Source organism: Osmia lignaria, chromosome 4, assembly GCF_051020975.1.
Source record: "Osmia lignaria lignaria isolate PbOS001 chromosome 4, iyOsmLign1, whole genome shotgun sequence".
Taxonomy (NCBI): domain Eukaryota; kingdom Metazoa; phylum Arthropoda; class Insecta; order Hymenoptera; family Megachilidae; genus Osmia; species Osmia lignaria.
Genome location: NC_135035.1, coordinates 793,180 through 815,609, shown reverse-complemented (window position 1 = coordinate 815,609; position 22,430 = coordinate 793,180).

Sequence of the window (22,430 nt, the reverse complement as noted above, 5' to 3'; positions counted from 1 at the left end):
ACATTATATCTAATGTAGTTATAGTAATAATGATATTGTTATTATATGTACATTGATCTGTGGGAAGGGATAAGTATATTACATTATATCCAATGTAGATATAGTATGAATGATGTTGTTGTTAAATGTACATTGATCTGTGGGAAGGGATCAGTATATTACATTATATCCAATGTAGACATAGTATGAATGATGCTGTTGTTAAATGTACATTGATCTGTGGGGAGGAATCAGTATATTACATTATATATGATGTGGATATAGTACTAATGATATTGTTATTAAATGTAGGTACATTGACCTGTGGGCAGGGATCAGTATATTACATTATATCCAATTTAGCTATAGCATGAATGATGTTGTTATTAATGTACATTGATCTGTGGGAAGGAATCAGTATATTACATTATATATGATGTGGATATAGTACTAATGATATTATTATTAAATATAGGTACATTGAACTGTGGGCAGGGATCAGTATATTACTTTATATCTAATGTAGATGTAGTAATAATGATATTGTTATTAAATGTAGGTACCTTGATCTGTGGGAAGGGGTGAGTATATTACATTATATCCAATTTAGCTATAGCATGAATGATGTTATTAAATGTACAATGATCTGTAGGATGTAGTAAATACATTACATTATACCTAATGTAGATATAGTAATAACGATTTTGCTATTGTATGTACATTGACCTGTGGGAAGGGATCAGTATATTACATTATATCCAATGCAGATATAGTATGAATGATGTTGTTATTAAATGTACATTGATCTGTGGGAAGGAATCCGTATATTGCATCATATCTAGTGTAGATATAGTAATAATGATATTGTTATTAAATGTAGATACCTTAATCTGTGGGAAGGGATCAGTATATTACATTATATCCAATGTAGTTATAGTATGAATGATGTTGTTATTAAGTGTACATTGATCTGCGGGATGTAATCACTATGTTACATTATCCCTAGTGTAGATATAGTATGAATAATGTTGTTATTAAATGTACATTGATCTGTGGGAAGGAATCAGTATATTACATTATGTGTAATGTGGATACAGTACTAAAGATATTGTTATTAAATGTAGGTACATTGATCTGTGGGAAGGGATCAGTATATTACATTATATCCATTGTAGATATAGTATGAATGATGTTGTTGTTCAATGTACATTGATCTGTGGGAAGGAATCAGTATATTACATTATGTGTAATGTGGATATAGTACTACGGATATTGTTATTAAATGTAGGTACATTGATCTGTGGGACGTAATCACTATATTACATTATACCTAATGTGGATATAGTATGAACGATGTTGTTATTAAATGTACATTGACCGGTGGGCAGGGATCAGTATATTACATTATATCCAATTTAGCTATAGCATGAATGATGTTGTTGTTAATGTACATTGATCTGTGGGAAGGAATCAGTATATTACATTATATATGATGTGGATATAGTACTAATGATATTATTATTAAATATAGGTACATTGAACTGTTGGCAGGGATCAGTATATTACTTTATATCTAATGTAGATGTAGTAATAATGATATTGTTATTAAATGTAGGTACCTTGATCTGTGGGAAGGGGTGAGTATATTACATTATATCCAATTTAGCTATAGCATGAATGATGTTATTAAATGTACAATGATCTGTAGGATGTAGTTAATACATTACATTATACCTAATGTAGATATAGTAATAACGATTATGCTATTATATGTACATTGACCTGTGGGAAGGGATCAGTATATTACATTATATCCAATGTAGATATAGTATGAATGATGTTGTTGTTATATGTACATTGATCTGTGGGATGTAATCACTATATTACATTATACCTCGTGTAGATATGGTATGAATGATGGTGTTATTAAATGTACATTGTTCTGTGGGAAGGAATCAGTATATTACATTATGTGTAATGTGGATATAGTACTAAGGATATTGTTATTAAATGTAGGTACATTGATCTGTGGGAAGGGATCAGTATATTACATTATATCCATTGTAGATATGGTATAAATGATGTTGTTGTTAAATGTACATTGATCTGTGGGAAGGAATCAGTATATTACATTATGTGTAATGTGGATATAGTACTAAGGATATTGTTATTAAATGTAGTTACATTGATCTGTGGGACGTAATCACTATATTACATTATACCTAATGTGGATATAGTATGAACGATGTTGTTATTAAATGTACAATGACCGGTGGGCAGGGATCAGTATATTACATTATATCTAATGTAGATATAGTAATAATGATATTGTTACTAAATGTAGGCACCTTGGTCTGTGGGAAGGGATCAGTATATTACATTTTATCTAATGTAGATATAGTAATAATGATATCGATATTAAATGTACGTTGATCTGTGGGAAGGAATCAGTATATTACATTATGTGTAATGTGGATATAGTACTAAGGATATTGTTATTAAATATAGGTACATTGATCTGTGAGCAGGGATCAGTATATTACATTATACCTAATGTAGATATAGTAATAACGATTTTACTATTATATGTACATTGACGTATGGGAAGGGATCAGTATATTACATTATATCCAATGTAGATATAGTATGAATGATGTTGTTATAAAATGTACATTGATCTGTGGGGAGGAATCACTATATTACATTATACCTAGTGTTGATATTGTATGAATGATGTTGTTATTAAATCTACGTTGATCTGTGGGAAGGAATCAGTATATTACATTATATATGATGTGGATATAGTACTAATGATATTGTTATTAAATGTAGGCACCTTGGTCTGTGGGAAGGGATCAGTATATTACATTATACCTAGTGTTGATATAGTATGAAGGATGTTGTTATTAAATCTACACTGATCTGTGAGAAGGAATCAGTATACTACATTATATGTAATGTGGACGTAGTACTAATGATATTGTTATTAAATGTAGGTACATTGATCTGTGGGCAGGGATCAGTATATGACATTATACCTAATGTAGATATAGTAATAATGATATTGTTATTAAATGTACATTACATATCTAATGTAGATATGGTACTAATGATATGGTTATTAAATGTACATTGATCTGTGGGAATCCATCGGTATATTACATTATATCGAATGTAGGTATGGTACTAATGATATGGTTATTATATATACATATCTGTGGGAATGAATCTGGATATTACGTTATATCGAATGTAGATATAGTGCTAATGATATTGTTATTAAAGGCACATTGATCTGCGGGAATGAATCAGTATATTGCATTATATCTAATGTAGATATAGTACTAATGATATGGTTATTAAAGGTATATTGATCTGTGGGAATGAATCTGTATATGACATTATACCTAATGTAGATATAGTAATAATGATATTGTTATTAAATGTACATTACATATCTAATGTAGATATGGTACTAATGATATGGTTATTAAATGTACATTGATCTGTGGGAATGAATCAGTATATTACATTATATCGAATGTAGATATAGTGCTAATGTTATTGTTATTAAAGATACATTGATCTGTGGGAATGAATCAGTATATTTCATTATATCGAATGTAGATATAGTACTACTGATATGGTTATTAAATATATTGATCTGTGGGAATGAATCAGTATATTACATTATATCGAATGTAGATTTAGTACTAATGATATTGTTATGAAATGTACATTGATCTTTGGGGATCAATCGGTATATTACATTATATCTAATGTAGATATGGTGATAATAATATTGTTATTAACTGTACATTACGTATGTAATGTAGATATACTACTAATGATGTTGTTATTAAATGTACATTGATCAGTGGGAATGAATCAGTATATTACATTATGTCGAATGTAGATATAGTGCTAATGATATTGTTATGAAAGGTGCATTGATTTGTGGGAATCCATCAGTATATTACATTATATCGAATGTAGGTATGGTACTAATGATATGGTTATTATATATACATATCTGTGGGAATGAATCTGCATATTACGTTATATCGAATGTAGATATAGTGCTAATGATATTGTTATTAAAGGTGCATTCGTCTGTGGGAATGGATCACTATATTACATTATATCGAATGTAGATGTAGTGCTAATGATATTGTTATTAAAGGCACATTGATCTGTGGGAATGAATCACTATATTACAATATATCGAATGTAGATATAGTACTAATGATATGGTTATTAAAGGTATATTGATCTGTGGGAATGAATCAGTATATTGCATTATGTGTAATGTGGATATAGTACTAAGGATATTGTTATTAAATGTAGGTACATTGATCTGTGGGACGTAATCACTATATTACATTATACCTCGTGTAGATATAGTATGAATGATGGTGTTATTAAATGTACATTGTTCTGTGGGAAGGAATCAGTATATTACATTATGTGTAATGTGGATATAGTACTAAGGATATTGTTATCAAATGTAGGTACATTGATCTGTGGGAAGGGATCAGTATATTACATTATATCCATTGTAGGTATAGTATGAATGATGTTGTTGTTAAATGTACATTGATCTGTGGGAAGGAATCAGTATATTACATTATGTGTAATGTGGATATAGTACTAAGGATATTGTTATTAAATGTAGGTACATTGATCTGTGGGACGTAATCACTATATTACATTATACCTAATGTGGATATAGTATGAACGATGTTGTTATTACATGTACATTGACCGGTCTGCAGGGATCAGGATATTACATTATATCTAATGTAGATATAGTAATAATGATATTGTTACTAAATGTAGGCACCTTGGTCTGTGGGAAGGGATCAGTATATTACATTATACCTAGTGTTGATATAGTATGAAGGATGTTGTTATTAAATCTACACTGATCTGTGAGAAGGAATCAGTATACTACATTATATGTAATGTGGACGTAGTACTAATGATATTGTTATTAAATGTAGTACATTGATCTGTGGGCAGGGATCAGTATATAACATTATATCTCATGTAGATATAGTATTAATGATAATGTTATTAAATGTAGCTACCTTGATCTGTGGGAAAGGATCAGTATATTACATTATATCCAATTTAGCTATAGCATGAATGATGTTATTAAATGTACAATGATCTATAGGATGTAGTTAATACATTACATTATACCTAATGTAGATATAGTAATAACGATGTTGCTATTATATGTACATTGATCTGTGGGAAGGGATCAGTATATCACATTATATCCAATGTAGTTATAGTATGAATGATGTTGTTATTAAATGTACATTGATCTGTGGGATGTAATCACTATGTTACATTATACCTAGTGTAGATATAGTATGAATAATGTTGTTATTTAATGTACATTGATCTGTGGGAAGGGATCAGTATACTACATTATATCCAATGTAGACATAGTATGAATGATGCTGTTGTTAAATGTACATTGATCTGTGGGGAGGATCAGTATATTACATTATATATGATGTGGATATAGTACTAATGATATTGTTATAAAATATAGTTACATTGAACTGTCGGCAGGGATCAGTATATTACATTATATCTAATGTAGATATAGTACTAATGATATTGTTATTAAATGTAGGTACATTGATCTGTGGGCAGGGATCAGTATATTACATTATACCTAATGTAGCTATAGTACTAATGATATTGTTATTAAATGCAGGTACATTGATCTGTGGGCAGGGATCAGTATATTACATTATATCCAATTTAGCTATAGCATGAATGATGTTGTTGTTAATGTACATTGATCTGTGGGAAGGAATCAGTATATTACATTATATATGATGTGGATGTAGTACTAATGATATTATTATTAAATATAGGTACATTGAACTGTGGGCAGGGATCAGTATATTACTTTATATCTAATGTAGATGTAGTAATAATGATATTGTTATTAAATGTAGGTACCTTGATCTGTGGGAAGGGGTGAGTATATTACATTATATCCAATTTAGCTATAGCATGAATGATGTTATTAAATGTACAATGATCTGTTGAATGTAGTAAATACAATACATTATACCTAATGTAGATATAGTAATAACGATTTTGCTATTGTATGTACATTGACCTGTGGGAAGGGATCAGTATATTACATTATATCCAATGCAGATATAGTATGAACGATGTTGTTATTAAATGTACATTGATCTGTGGGAAGGGATCAGTATATTACATTATATCCAATGTAGACATAGTATGAATGATGTTGTTGTTAAATGTACATTGATCTGTGGGAAGGGATCAGTATATTACATTATATCCAATGTAGACATAGTATGAATGATGCTGTTGTTAAATGTACATTGATCTGTGGGGAGGAATCAGTATATTACATTATATATGATGTGGATATAGTACTAATGATATTGTTATTAAATATAGTTACATTGAACTGTGGGCAGGGATCAGTATATTACATTATATCTAATGTAGATATAGTACTAATGATATTGTTATTAAATATAGGTACATTGAACTGTGGGCAGGGATCAGTATATTACATTATATCCAATGTAGATATAGTATGAATGATGCTGTTGTTAAATGTACATTGATCTGTGGGGAGGAATCAGTATATTACATTATATCTATAGTAGATATAGTACTAATGACATTGTTATTAAATATAGGTACATTGAACTGTGGGCAGGGATCAGTATATTACATTATATCCAATGTAGATATAGTATGAATGATGTCGTTGTTAAATGTACATTGATCTGTGGGAAGGAATCCGTATATTGCATTATATCTAGTGTAGATATAGTAATAATGATATTGTTGTTAAATGTAGATACCTTGATCTGTGGGAAGGGATCAGTATATTACATTATATCTAATGTAGATATAGTAATAATGATATCGATATTAAATGTACGTTGATCTGTGGGAAGGAATCAGTATATTACATTATGTGTAATGTGGATATAGTACTAAGGATATTGTTATTAAATATAGGTACATTGATCTGTGAGCAGGGATCAGTATATTACATTATACCTAATGTAGATATAGTAATAACGATTTTACTATTATATGTACATTGACGTATGGGAAGGGATCAGTATATTACATTATATCCAATGTAGATATAGTATGAATGATGTTGTTATAAAATGTACATTGATCTGTGGGGAGGAATCACTATATTACATTATACCTAGTGTTGATATTGTATGAATGATGTTGTTATTAAATCTACGTTGATCTGTGGGAAGGAATCAGTATATTACATTATATATGATGTGGATATAGTACTAATGATATTGTTATTAAATGTAGGCACCTTGGTCTGTGGGAAGGGATCAGTATATTACATTATACCTAGTGTTGATATAGTATGAAGGATGTTGTTATTAAATCTACACTGATCTGTGAGAAGGAATCAGTATACTACATTATATGTAATGTGGACGTAGTACTAATGATATTGTTATTAAATGTAGGTACATTGATCTGTGGGCAGGGATCAGTATATGACATTATACCTAATGTAGATATAGTAATAATGATATTGTTATTAAATGTACATTACATATCTAATGTAGATATGGTACTAATGATATGGTTATTAAATGTACATTGATCTGTGGGAATCCATCGGTATATTACATTATATCGAATGTAGGTATGGTACTAATGATATGGTTATTATATATACATATCTGTGGGAATGAATCTGCATATTACGTTATATCGAATGTAGATATAGTGCTAATGATATTGTTATTAAAGGTGCATTCGTCTGTGGGAATGGATCACTATATTACATTATATCGAATGTAGATGTAGTGCTAATGATATTGTTATTAAAGGCACATTGATCTGTGGGAATGAATCACTATATTACAATATATCGAATGTAGATATAGTACTAATGATATGGTTATTAAAGGTATATTGATCTGTGGGAATGAATCAGTATATTGCATTATGTGTAATGTGGATATAGTACTAAGGATATTGTTATTAAATGTAGGTACATTGATCTGTGGGACGTAATCACTATATTACATTATACCTCGTGTAGATATAGTATGAATGATGGTGTTATTAAATGTACATTGTTCTGTGAGAAGGAATCAGTATACTACATTATATGTAATGTGGACGTAGTACTAATGATATTGTTATTAAATGTAGTACATTGATCTGTGGGCAGGGATCAGTATATAACATTATATCTCATGTAGATATAGTATTAATGATAATGTTATTAAATGTAGCTACCTTGATCTGTGGGAAAGGATCAGTATATTACATTATATCCAATTTAGCTATAGCATGAATGATGTTATTAAATGTACAATGATCTATAGGATGTAGTTAATACATTACATTATACCTAATGTAGATATAGTAATAACGATGTTGCTATTATATGTACATTGATCTGTGGGAAGGGATCAGTATATCACATTATATCCAATGTAGTTATAGTATGAATGATGTTGTTATTAAATGTACATTGATCTGTGGGATGTAATCACTATGTTACATTATACCTAGTGTAGATATAGTATGAATAATGTTGTTATTTAATGTACATTGATCTGTGGGAAGGGATCAGTATACTACATTATATCCAATGTAGACATAGTATGAATGATGCTGTTGTTAAATGTACATTGATCTGTGGGGAGGATCAGTATATTACATTATATATGATGTGGATATAGTACTAATGATATTGTTATAAAATATAGTTACATTGAACTGTCGGCAGGGATCAGTATATTACATTATATCTAATGTAGATATAGTACTAATGATATTGTTATTAAATGTAGGTACATTGATCTGTGGGCAGGGATCAGTATATTACATTATACCTAATGTAGCTATAGTACTAATGATATTGTTATTAAATGCAGGTACATTGATCTGTGGGCAGGGATCAGTATATTACATTATATCCAATTTAGCTATAGCATGAATGATGTTGTTGTTAATGTACATTGATCTGTGGGAAGGAATCAGTATATTACATTATATATGATGTGGATGTAGTACTAATGATATTATTATTAAATATAGGTACATTGAACTGTGGGCAGGGATCAGTATATTACTTTATATCTAATGTAGATGTAGTAATAATGATATTGTTATTAAATGTAGGTACCTTGATCTGTGGGAAGGGGTGAGTATATTACATTATATCCAATTTAGCTATAGCATGAATGATGTTATTAAATGTACAATGATCTGTTGAATGTAGTAAATACAATACATTATACCTAATGTAGATATAGTAATAACGATTTTGCTATTGTATGTACATTGACCTGTGGGAAGGGATCAGTATATTACATTATATCCAATGCAGATATAGTATGAATGATGTTGTTATTAAATGTACATTGATCTGTGGGAAGGAATCCGTATATTGCATTATATCTAGTGTAGATATAGTAATAATGGTATTGTTGTTAAATGTACATACCTTGATCTGTGGAAAGGGATCAGTATATTACATTATATCTAATGTAGTTATAGTAATAATGATATTGTTATTATATGTACATTGATCTGTGGGAAGGGATAAGTATATTACATTATATCCAATGTAGATATAGTATGAATGATGTTGTTGTTAAATGTACATTGATCTGTGGGAAGGGATCAGTATATTACATTATATCCAATGTAGACATAGTATGAATGATGCTGTTGTTAAATGTACATTGATCTGTGGGGAGGAATCAGTATATTACATTATATATGATGTGGATATAGTACTAATGATATTGTTATTAAATATAGTTACATTGAACTGTGGGCAGGGATCAGTATATTACATTATATCTAATGTAGATATAGTACTAATGATATTGTTATTAAATGTAGGTACACTGATCTGTGGGCAGGGATCAGTATATTACATTATATCCAATTTAGCTATAGCATGAATGATCTTGTTGTTAATGTACATTGATCTGTGGGAAGGAATCAGTATATTACATTATATATGATGTGGATGTAGTACTAATGATATTATTATTAAATATAGGTACATTGAACTGTGGGCAGGGATCAGTATATTACTTTATATCTAATGTAGATGTAGTAATAATGATATTGTTATTAAATGTAGGTACCTTGATCTGTGGGAAGGGGTGAGTATATTACATTATATCCAATTTAGCTATAGCATGAATGATGTTATTAAATGTACAATGATCTGTAGGATGTAGTAAATACATTACATTATACCTAATGTAGATATAGTAATAACGATTTTGCTATTGTATGTACATTGACCTGTGGGAAGGGATCAGTATATTACATTATATCCAATGCAGATATAGTATGAACGATGTTGTTATTAAATGTACATTGATCTGTGGGAAGGGATCAGTATATTACATTATATCCAATGTAGACATAGTATGAATGATGTTGTTGTTAAATGTACATTGATCTGTGGGAAGGGATCAGTATATTACATTATATCCAATGTAGACATAGTATGAATGATGCTGTTGTTAAATGTACATTGATCTGTGGGGAGGAATCAGTATATTACATTATATATGATGTGGATATAGTACTAATGATATTGTTATTAAATATAGTTACATTGAACTGTGGGCAGGGATCAGTATATTACATTATATCTAATGTAGATATAGTACTAATGATATTGTTATTAAATATAGGTACATTGAACTGTGGGCAGGGATCAGTATATTACATTATATCCAATGTAGATATAGTATGAATGATGCTGTTGTTAAATGTACATTGATCTGTGGGGAGGAATCAGTATATTACATTATATCTATAGTAGATATAGTACTAATGACATTGTTATTAAATATAGGTACATTGAACTGTGGGCAGGGATCAGTATATTACATTATATCCAATGTAGATATAGTATGAATGATGTCGTTGTTAAATGTACATTGATCTGTGGGAAGGAATCCGTATATTGCATTATATCTAGTGTAGATATAGTAATAATGATATTGTTGTTAAATGTAGATACCTTGATCTGTGGGAAGGGATCAGTATATTACATTATATCTAATGTAGAAATAGTAATAATGATATCGATATTAAATGTACATTGATCTGAGGGAAGGAATCAGTATATTACATTATATCTAGTGTAGTTATAGTAATAATGATATTGTTATTATATGTACATTGATCTGTGGGATGTAATCACTATGTTACATTATACCTAGTGTAGATATAGTATGAATGATGTTGTTATTTAATGTACATTGATCTGTGGGAAGGGATCAGTATATTACATTATATCCAATGTAGACATAGTATGAATGATGCTGTTGTTAAATGTACATTAATCTGTGGGGAGGATCAGTATATTACATTATATATGATGTGGATATAGTACTAATGATATTGTTATTAAATATAGTTACATTGAACTGTGGGCAGGGATCAGTATATTACATTATATCTAATGTAGATATAGTACTAATGATATTGTTATTAAATGTAGGTACATTGATCTGTGGGCAGGGATCAGTATATTACAATATACCTAATGTAGATATAGTACTAATGATATTGTTATTAAATGTAGGTACGTTGATCTGTGGGCAGGGATCAGTATATTACATTATATCCAATTTAGCTATAGCATGAATGATGTTGTTGTTAATGTACATTGATCTGTGGGAAGGAATCAGTATATTACATTATATATGATGTGGATGTAGTACTAATGATATTATTATTAAATATAGGTACATTGAACTGTGGGCAGGGATCAGTATATTACTTTATATCTAATGTAGATGTAGTAATAATGATATTGTTATTAAATGTAGGTACCTTGATCTGTGGGAAGGGGTGAGTATATTACATTATATCCAATTTAGCTATAGCATGAATGATGTTATTAAATGTACAATGATCTGTTGAATGTAGTAAATACAATACATTATACCTAATGTAGATATAGTAATAACGATTTTGCTATTGTATGTACATTGACCTGTGGGAAGGGATCAGTATATTACATTATATCCAATGCAGATATAGTATGAATGATGTTGTTATTAAATGTACATTGATCTGTGGGAAGGAATCCGTATATTGCATTATATCTAGTGTAGATATAGTAATAATGGTATTGTTGTTAAATGTACATACCTTGATCTGTGGAAAGGGATCAGTATATTACATTATATCTAATGTAGTTATAGTAATAATGATATTGTTATTATATGTACATTGATCTGTGGGAAGGGATAAGTATATTACATTATATCCAATGTAGATATAGTATGAATGATGTTGTTGTTAAATGTACATTGATCTGTGGGAAGGGATCAGTATATTACATTATATCCAATGTAGACATAGTATGAATGATGCTGTTGTTAAATGTACATTGATCTGTGGGGAGGAATCAGTATATTACATTATATATGATGTGGATATAGTACTAATGATATTGTTATTAAATGTAGGTACATTGACCTGTGGGCAGGGATCAGTATATTACATTATATCCAATTTAGCTATAGCATGAATGATGTTGTTATTAATGTACATTGATCTGTGGGAAGGAATCAGTATATTACATTATATATGATGTGGATATAGTACTAATGATATTATTATTAAATATAGGTACATTGAACTGTGGGCAGGGATCAGTATATTACTTTATATCTAATGTAGATGTAGTAATAATGATATTGTTATTAAATGTAGGTACCTTGATCTGTGGGAAGGGGTGAGTATATTACATTATATCCAATTTAGCTATAGCATGAATGATGTTATTAAATGTACAATGATCTGTAGGATGTAGTAAATACATTACATTATACCTAATGTAGATATAGTAATAACGATTTTGCTATTGTATGTACATTGACCTGTGGGAAGGGATCAGTATATTACATTATATCCAATGCAGATATAGTATGAATGATGTTGTTATTAAATGTACATTGATCTGTGGGAAGGAATCCGTATATTGCATCATATCTAGTGTAGATATAGTAATAATGATATTGTTATTAAATGTAGATACCTTAATCTGTGGGAAGGGATCAGTATATTACATTATATCCAATGTAGTTATAGTATGAATGATGTTGTTATTAAGTGTACATTGATCTGCGGGATGTAATCACTATGTTACATTATCCCTAGTGTAGATATAGTATGAATAATGTTGTTATTAAATGTACATTGATCTGTGGGAAGGAATCAGTATATTACATTATGTGTAATGTGGATACAGTACTAAGGATATTGTTATTAAATGTAGGTACATTGATCTGTGGGAAGGGATCAGTATATTACATTATATCCATTGTAGATATAGTATGAATGATGTTGTTGTTCAATGTACATTGATCTGTGGGAAGGAATCAGTATATTACATTATGTGTAATGTGGATATAGTACTACGGATATTGTTATTAAATGTAGGTACATTGATCTGTGGGACGTAATCACTATATTACATTATACCTAATGTGGATATAGTATGAACGATGTTGTTATTAAATGTACATTGACCGGTGGGCAGGGATCAGTATATTACATTATATCCAATTTAGCTATAGCATGAATGATGTTGTTGTTAATGTACATTGATCTGTGGGAAGGAATCAGTATATTACATTATATATGATGTGGATATAGTACTAATGATATTATTATTAAATATAGGTACATTGAACTGTGGGCAGGGATCAGTATATTACTTTATATCTAATGTAGATGTAGTAATAATGATATTGTTATTAAATGTAGGTACCTTGATCTGTGGGAAGGGGTGAGTATATTACATTATATCCAATTTAGCTATAGCATGAATGATGTTATTAAATGTACAATGATCTGTAGGATGTAGTTAATACATTACATTATACCTAATGTAGATATAGTAATAACGATTATGCTATTATATGTACATTGACCTGTGGGAAGGGATCAGTATATTACATTATATCCAATGTAGATATAGTATGAATGATGTTGTTGTTATATGTACATTGATCTGTGGGATGTAATCACTATATTACATTATACCTCGTGTAGATATGGTATGAATGATGGTGTTATTAAATGTACATTGTTCTGTGGGAAGGAATCAGTATATTACATTATGTGTAATGTGGATATAGTACTAAGGATATTGTTATTAAATGTAGGTACATTGATCTGTGGGAAGGGATCAGTATATTACATTATATCCATTGTAGATATGGTATGAATGATGTTGTTGTTAAATGTACATTGATCTGTGGGAAGGAATCAGTATATTACATTATGTGTAATGTGGATATAGTACTAAGGATATTGTTATTAAATGTAGTTACATTGATCTGTGGGACGTAATCACTATATTACATTATACCTAATGTGGATATAGTATGAACGATGTTGTTATTAAATGTACAATGACCGGTGGGCAGGGATCAGTATATTACATTATATCTAATGTAGATATAGTAATAATGATATTGTTACTAAATGTAGGCACCTTGGTCTGTGGGAAGGGATCAGTATATTACATTTTATCTAATGTAGATATAGTAATAATGATATCGATATTAAATGTACGTTGATCTGTGGGAAGGAATCAGTATATTACATTATGTGTAATGTGGATATAGTACTAAGGATATTGTTATTAAATATAGGTACATTGATCTGTGAGCAGGGATCAGTATATTACATTATACCTAATGTAGATATAGTAATAACGATTTTACTATTATATGTACATTGACGTATGGGAAGGGATCAGTATATTACATTATATCCAATGTAGATATAGTATGAATGATGTTGTTATAAAATGTACATTGATCTGTGGGGAGGAATCACTATATTACATTATACCTAGTGTTGATATTGTATGAATGATGTTGTTATTAAATCTACGTTGATCTGTGGGAAGGAATCAGTATATTACATTATATATGATGTGGATATAGTACTAATGATATTGTTATTAAATGTAGGCACCTTGGTCTGTGGGAAGGGATCAGTATATTACATTATACCTAGTGTTGATATAGTATGAAGGATGTTGTTATTAAATCTACACTGATCTGTGAGAAGGAATCAGTATACTACATTATATGTAATGTGGACGTAGTACTAATGATATTGTTATTAAATGTAGGTACATTGATCTGTGGGCAGGGATCAGTATATGACATTATACCTAATGTAGATATAGTAATAATGATATTGTTATTAAATGTACATTACATATCTAATGTAGATATGGTACTAATGATATGGTTATTAAATGTACATTGATCTGTGGGAATCCATCGGTATATTACATTATATCGAATGTAGGTATGGTACTAATGATATGGTTATTATATATACATATCTGTGGGAATGAATCTGGATATTACGTTATATCGAATGTAGATATAGTGCTAATGATATTGTTATTAAAGGTGCATTGGTCTGTGGGAATGGATCACTATATTACGTTATATCGAATGTAGATGTAGTGCTAATGATATTGTTATTAAAGGTATATTGATCTGTGGGAATGAATCAGTATATTACATTATATCTAATGTAGATATGGTAATAACGATATTGTTATTAATTGTACATTACGTATGTAACGTAGATATACTACTAATGATATTGTTATTAAATGTACATTGATCAGTGGGAATGAATCTGTATATGAAATTATATCGAATGTAGATATAGTGCAAATGATATTGTTATGAAAGGTGCATTGATCTGTGGTAATCCATCAGTATATTACATTATATCGAATGTAGGTATGGTACTTATGATATGGTTATTATATGTACATATCTGTGGGAATGAATCAGTATATTACGTTATATCGAATGTAGATATAGTGCTAATGATATTGTTATTAATGGTGCATTGGTCTGTGGGAATGAATCAGTATATTACATTATATCGAATGTAGATATAGTGCTAATGATATTGTTATTAAAGGCACATTGATCTGCGGGAATGAATCAGTATATTGCATTATATCTAATGTAGATATAGTACTAATGATATGGTTATTAAAGGTATATTGATCTGTGGGAATGAATCTGTATATGACATTATACCTAATGTAGATATAGTAATAATGATATTGTTATTAAATGTACATTACATATCTAATGTAGATATGGTACTAATGATATGGTTATTAAATGTACATTGATCTGTGGGAATGAATCAGTATATTACATTATATCGAATGTAGATATAGTGCTAATGTTATTGTTATTAAAGATACATTGATCTGTGGGAATGAATCAGTATATTTCATTATATCGAATGTAGATATAGTACTACTGATATGGTTATTAAATATATTGATCTGTGGGAATGAATCAGTATATTACATTATATCGAATGTAGATTTAGTACTAATGATATTGTTATGAAATGTACATTGATCTTTGGGGATCAATCGGTATATTACATTATATCTAATGTAGATATGGTGATAATAATATTGTTATTAACTGTACATTACGTATGTAATGTAGATATACTACTAATGATGTTGTTATTAAATGTACATTGATCAGTGGGAATGAATCAGTATATTACATTATGTCGAATGTAGATATAGTGCTAATGATATTGTTATGAAAGGTGCATTGATTTGTGGGAATCCATCAGTATATTACATTATATCGAATGTAGGTATGGTACTAATGATATGGTTATTATATATACATATCTGTGGGAATGAATCTGCATATTACGTTATATCGAATGTAGATATAGTGCTAATGATATTGTTATTAAAGGTGCATTCGTCTGTGGGAATGGATCACTATATTACATTATATCGAATGTAGATGTAGTGCTAATGATATTGTTATTAAAGGCACATTGATCTGTGGGAATGAATCACTATATTACAATATATCGAATGTAGATATAGTACTAATGATATGGTTATTAAAGGTATATTGATCTGTGGGAATGAATCAGTATATTGCATTATGTGTAATGTGGATATAGTACTAAGGATATTGTTATTAAATGTAGGTACATTGATCTGTGGGACGTAATCACTATATTACATTATACCTCGTGTAGATATAGTATGAATGATGGTGTTATTAAATGTACATTGTTCTGTGGGAAGGAATCAGTATATTACATTATGTGTAATGTGGATATAGTACTAAGGATATTGTTATCAAATGTAGGTACATTGATCTGTGGGAAGGGATCAGTATATTACATTATATCCATTGTAGGTATAGTATGAATGATGTTGTTGTTAAATGTACATTGATCTGTGGGAAGGAATCAGTATATTACATTATGTGTAATGTGGATATAGTACTAAGGATATTGTTATTAAATGTAGGTACATTGATCTGTGGGACGTAATCACTATATTACATTATACCTAATGTGGATATAGTATGAACGATGTTGTTATTACATGTACATTGACCGGTCTGCAGGGATCAGGATATTACATTATATCTAATGTAGATATAGTAATAATGATATTGTTACTAAATGTAGGCACCTTGGTCTGTGGGAAGGGATCAGTATATTACATTATACCTAGTGTTGATATAGTATGAAGGATGTTGTTATTAAATCTACACTGATCTGTGAGAAGGAATCAGTATACTACATTATATGTAATGTGGACGTAGTACTAATGATATTGTTATTAAATGTAGTACATTGATCTGTGGGCAGGGATCAGTATATAACATTATATCTCATGTAGATATAGTATTAATGATAATGTTATTAAATGTAGCTACCTTGATCTGTGGGAAAGGATCAGTATATTACATTATATCCAATTTAGCTATAGCATGAATGATGTTATTAAATGTACAATGATCTATAGGATGTAGTTAATACATTACATTATACCTAATGTAGATATAGTAATAACGATGTTGCTATTATATGTACATTGATCTGTGGGAAGGGATCAGTATATCACATTATATCCAATGTAGTTATAGTATGAATGATGTTGTTATTAAATGTACATTGATCTGTGGGATGTAATCACTATGTTACATTATACCTAGTGTAGATATAGTATGAATAATGTTGTTATTTAATGTACATTGATCTGTGGGAAGGGATCAGTATACTACATTATATCCAATGTAGACATAGTATGAATGATGCTGTTGTTAAATGTACATTGATCTGTGGGGAGGATCAGTATATTACATTATATATGATGTGGATATAGTACTAATGATATTGTTATAAAATATAGTTACATTGAAGTGTCGGCAGGGATCAGTATATTACATTATATCTAATGTAGATATAGTACTAATGATATTGTTATTAAATGTAGGTACATTGATCTGTGGGCAGGGATCAGTATATTACATTATACCTAATGTAGCTATAGTACTAATGATATTGTTATTAAATGCAGGTACATTGATCTGTGGGCAGGGATCAGTATATTACATTATATCCAATTTAGCTATAGCATGAATGATGTTGTTGTTAATGTACATTGATCTGTGGGAAGGAATCAGTATATTACATTATATATGATGTGGATGTAGTACTAATGATATTATTATTAAATATAGGTACATTGAACTGTGGGCAGGGATCAGTATATTACTTTATATCTAATGTAGATGTAGTAATAATGATATTGTTATTAAATGTAGGTACCTTGATCTGTGGGAAGGGGTGAGTATATTACATTATATCCAATTTAGCTATAGCATGAATGATGTTATTAAATGTACAATGATCTGTTGAATGTAGTAAATACAATACATTATACCTAATGTAGATATAGTAATAACGATTTTGCTATTGTATGTACATTGACCTGTGGGAAGGGATCAGTATATTACATTATATCCAATGCAGATATAGTATGAATGATGTTGTTATTAAATGTACATTGATCTGTGGGAAGGAATCCGTATATTGCATTATATCTAGTGTAGATATAGTAATAATGGTATTGTTGTTAAATGTACATACCTTGATCTGTGGAAAGGGATCAGTATATTACATTATATCTAATGTAGTTATAGTAATAATGATATTGTTATTATATGTACATTGATCTGTGGGAAGGGATAAGTATATTACATTATATCCAATGTAGATATAGTATGAATGATGTTGTTGTTAAATGTACATTGATCTGTGGGAAGGGATCAATATATTACATTATATCCAATGTAGACATAGTATGAATGATGCTGTTGTTAAATGTACATTGATCTGTGGGGAGGAATCAGTATATTACATTATATATGATGTGGATATAGTACTAATGATATTGTTATTAAATATAGTTACATTGAACTGTGGGCAGGGATCAGTATATTACATTATATCTAATGTAGATATAGTACTAATGATATTGTTATTAAATGTAGGTACACTGATCTGTGGGCAGGGATCAGTATATTACATTATATCCAATGTAGACATAGTATGAATGATGTTGTTGTTAAATGTACATTGATCTGTGGGAAGGGATCAGTATATTACATTATATCCAATGTAGACATAGTATGAATGATGCTGTTGTTAAATGTACATTGATCTGTGGGGAGGAATCAGTATATTACATTATATATGATGTGGATATAGTACTAATGATATTGTTATTAAATATAGTTACATTGAACTGTGGGCAGGGATCAGTATATTACATTATATCTAATGTAGATATAGTACTAATGATATTGTTATTAAATATAGGTACATTGAACTGTGGGCAGGGATCAGTATATTACATTATATCCAATGTAGATATAGTATGAATGATGCTGTTGTTAAATGTACATTGATCTGTGGGGAGGAATCAGTATATTACATTATATCTATAGTAGATATAGTACTAATGACATTGTTATTAAATATAGGTACATTGAACTGTGGGCAGGGATCAGTATATTACATTATATCCAATGTAGATATAGTATGAATGATGTCGTTGTTAAATGTACATTGATCTGTGGGAAGGAATCCGTATATTGCATTATATCTAGTGTAGATATAGTAATAATGATATTGTTGTTAAATGTAGATACCTTGATCTGTGGGAAGGGATCAGTATATTACATTATATCTAATGTAGAAATAGTAATAATGATATCGATATTAAATGTACATTGATCTGAGGGAAGGAATCAGTATATTACATTATATCTAGTGTAGTTATAGTAATAATGATATTGTTATTATATGTACATTGATCTGTGGGATGTAATCACTATGTTACATTATACCTAGTGTAGATATAGTATGAATGATGTTGTTATTTAATGTACATTGTTCTGTGGGAAGGGATCAGTATATTACATTATATCCAATGTAGACATAGTATGAATGATGCTGTTGTTAAATGTACATTAATCTGTGGGGAGGATCAGTATATTACATTATATATGATGTGGATATAGTACTAATGATATTGTTATTAAATATAGTTACATTGAACTGTGGGCAGGGATCAGTATATTACATTATATCTAATGTAGATATAGTACTAATGATATTGTTATTAAATGTAGGTACATTGATCTGTGGGCAGGGATCAGTATATTACAATATACCTAATGTAGATATAGTACTAATGATATTGTTATTAAATGTAGGTACATTGATCTGTGGGCAGGGATCAGTATATTACATTATATCCAATTTAGCTATAGCATGAATGATGTTGTTGTTAATGTACATTGATCTGTGGGAAGGAATCAGTATATTACATTATATATGATGTGGATGTAGTACTAATGATATTATTATTAAATATAGGTACATTGAACTGTGGGCAGGGATCAGTATATTACTTTATATCTAATGTAGATGTAATAATAATGATATTGTTATTAAATGTAGGTACCTTGATCTGTGGGAAGGGGTGAGTATATTACATTATATCCAATTTAGCTATAGCATGAATGATGTTATTAAATGTACAATGATCTGTTGAATGTAGTAAATACAATACATTATACCTAATGTAGATATAGTAATAACGATTTTGCTATTGTATGTACATTGACCTGTGGGAAGGGATCAGTATATTACATTATATCCAATGCAGATATAGTATGAATGATGTTGTTATTAAATGTACATTGATCTGTGGGAAGGAATCCGTATATTGCATTATATCTAGTGTAGATATAGTAATAATGGTATTGTTGTTAAATGTACATACCTTGATCTGTGGAAAGGGATCAGTATATTACATTATATCTAATGTAGTTATAGTAATAATGATATTGTTATTATATGTACATTGATCTGTGGGAAGGGATAAGTATATTACATTATATCCAATGTAGATATAGTATGAATGATGTTGTTGTTAAATGTACATTGATCTGTGGGAAGGGATCAGTATATTACATTATATCCAATGTAGACATAGTATGAATGATGCTGTTGTTAAATGTACATTGATCTGTGGGGAGGAATCAGTATATTACATTATATATGATGTGGATATAGTACTAATGATATTGTTATTAAATGTAGGTACATTGACCTGTGGGCAGGGATCAGTATATTACATTATATCCAATTTAGCTATAGCATGAATGATGTTGTTATTAATGTACATTGATCTGTGGGAAGGAATCAGTATATTACATTATATATGATGTGGATATAGTACTAATGATATTATTATTAAATATAGGTACATTGAACTGTGGGCAGGGATCAGTATATTACTTTATATCTAATGTAGATGTAGTAATAATGATATTGTTATTAAATGTAGGTACCTTGATCTGTGGGAAGGGGTGAGTATATTACATTATATCCAATTTAGCTATAGCATGAATGATGTTATTAAATGTACAATGATCTGTAGGATGTAGTAAATACATTACATTATACCTAATGTAGATATAGTAATAACGATTTTGCTATTGTATGTACATTGACCTGTGGGAAGGGATCAGTATATTACATTATATCCAATGCAGATATAGTATGAATGATGTTGTTATTAAATGTACATTGATCTGTGGGAAGGAATCCGTATATTGCATCATATCTAGTGTAGATATAGTAATAATGATATTGTTATTAAATGTAGATACCTTAATCTGTGGGAAGGGATCAGTATATTACATTATATCCAATGTAGTTATAGTATGAATGATGTTGTTATTAAGTGTACATTGATCTGCGGGATGTAATCACTATGTTACATTATCCCTAGTGTAGATATAGTATGAATAATGTTGTTATTAAATGTACATTGATCTGTGGGAAGGAATCAGTATATTACATTATGTGTAATGTGGATACAGTACTAAGGATATTGTTATTAAATGTAGGTACATTGATCTGTGGGAAGGGATCAGTATATTACATTATATCCATTGTAGATATAGTAT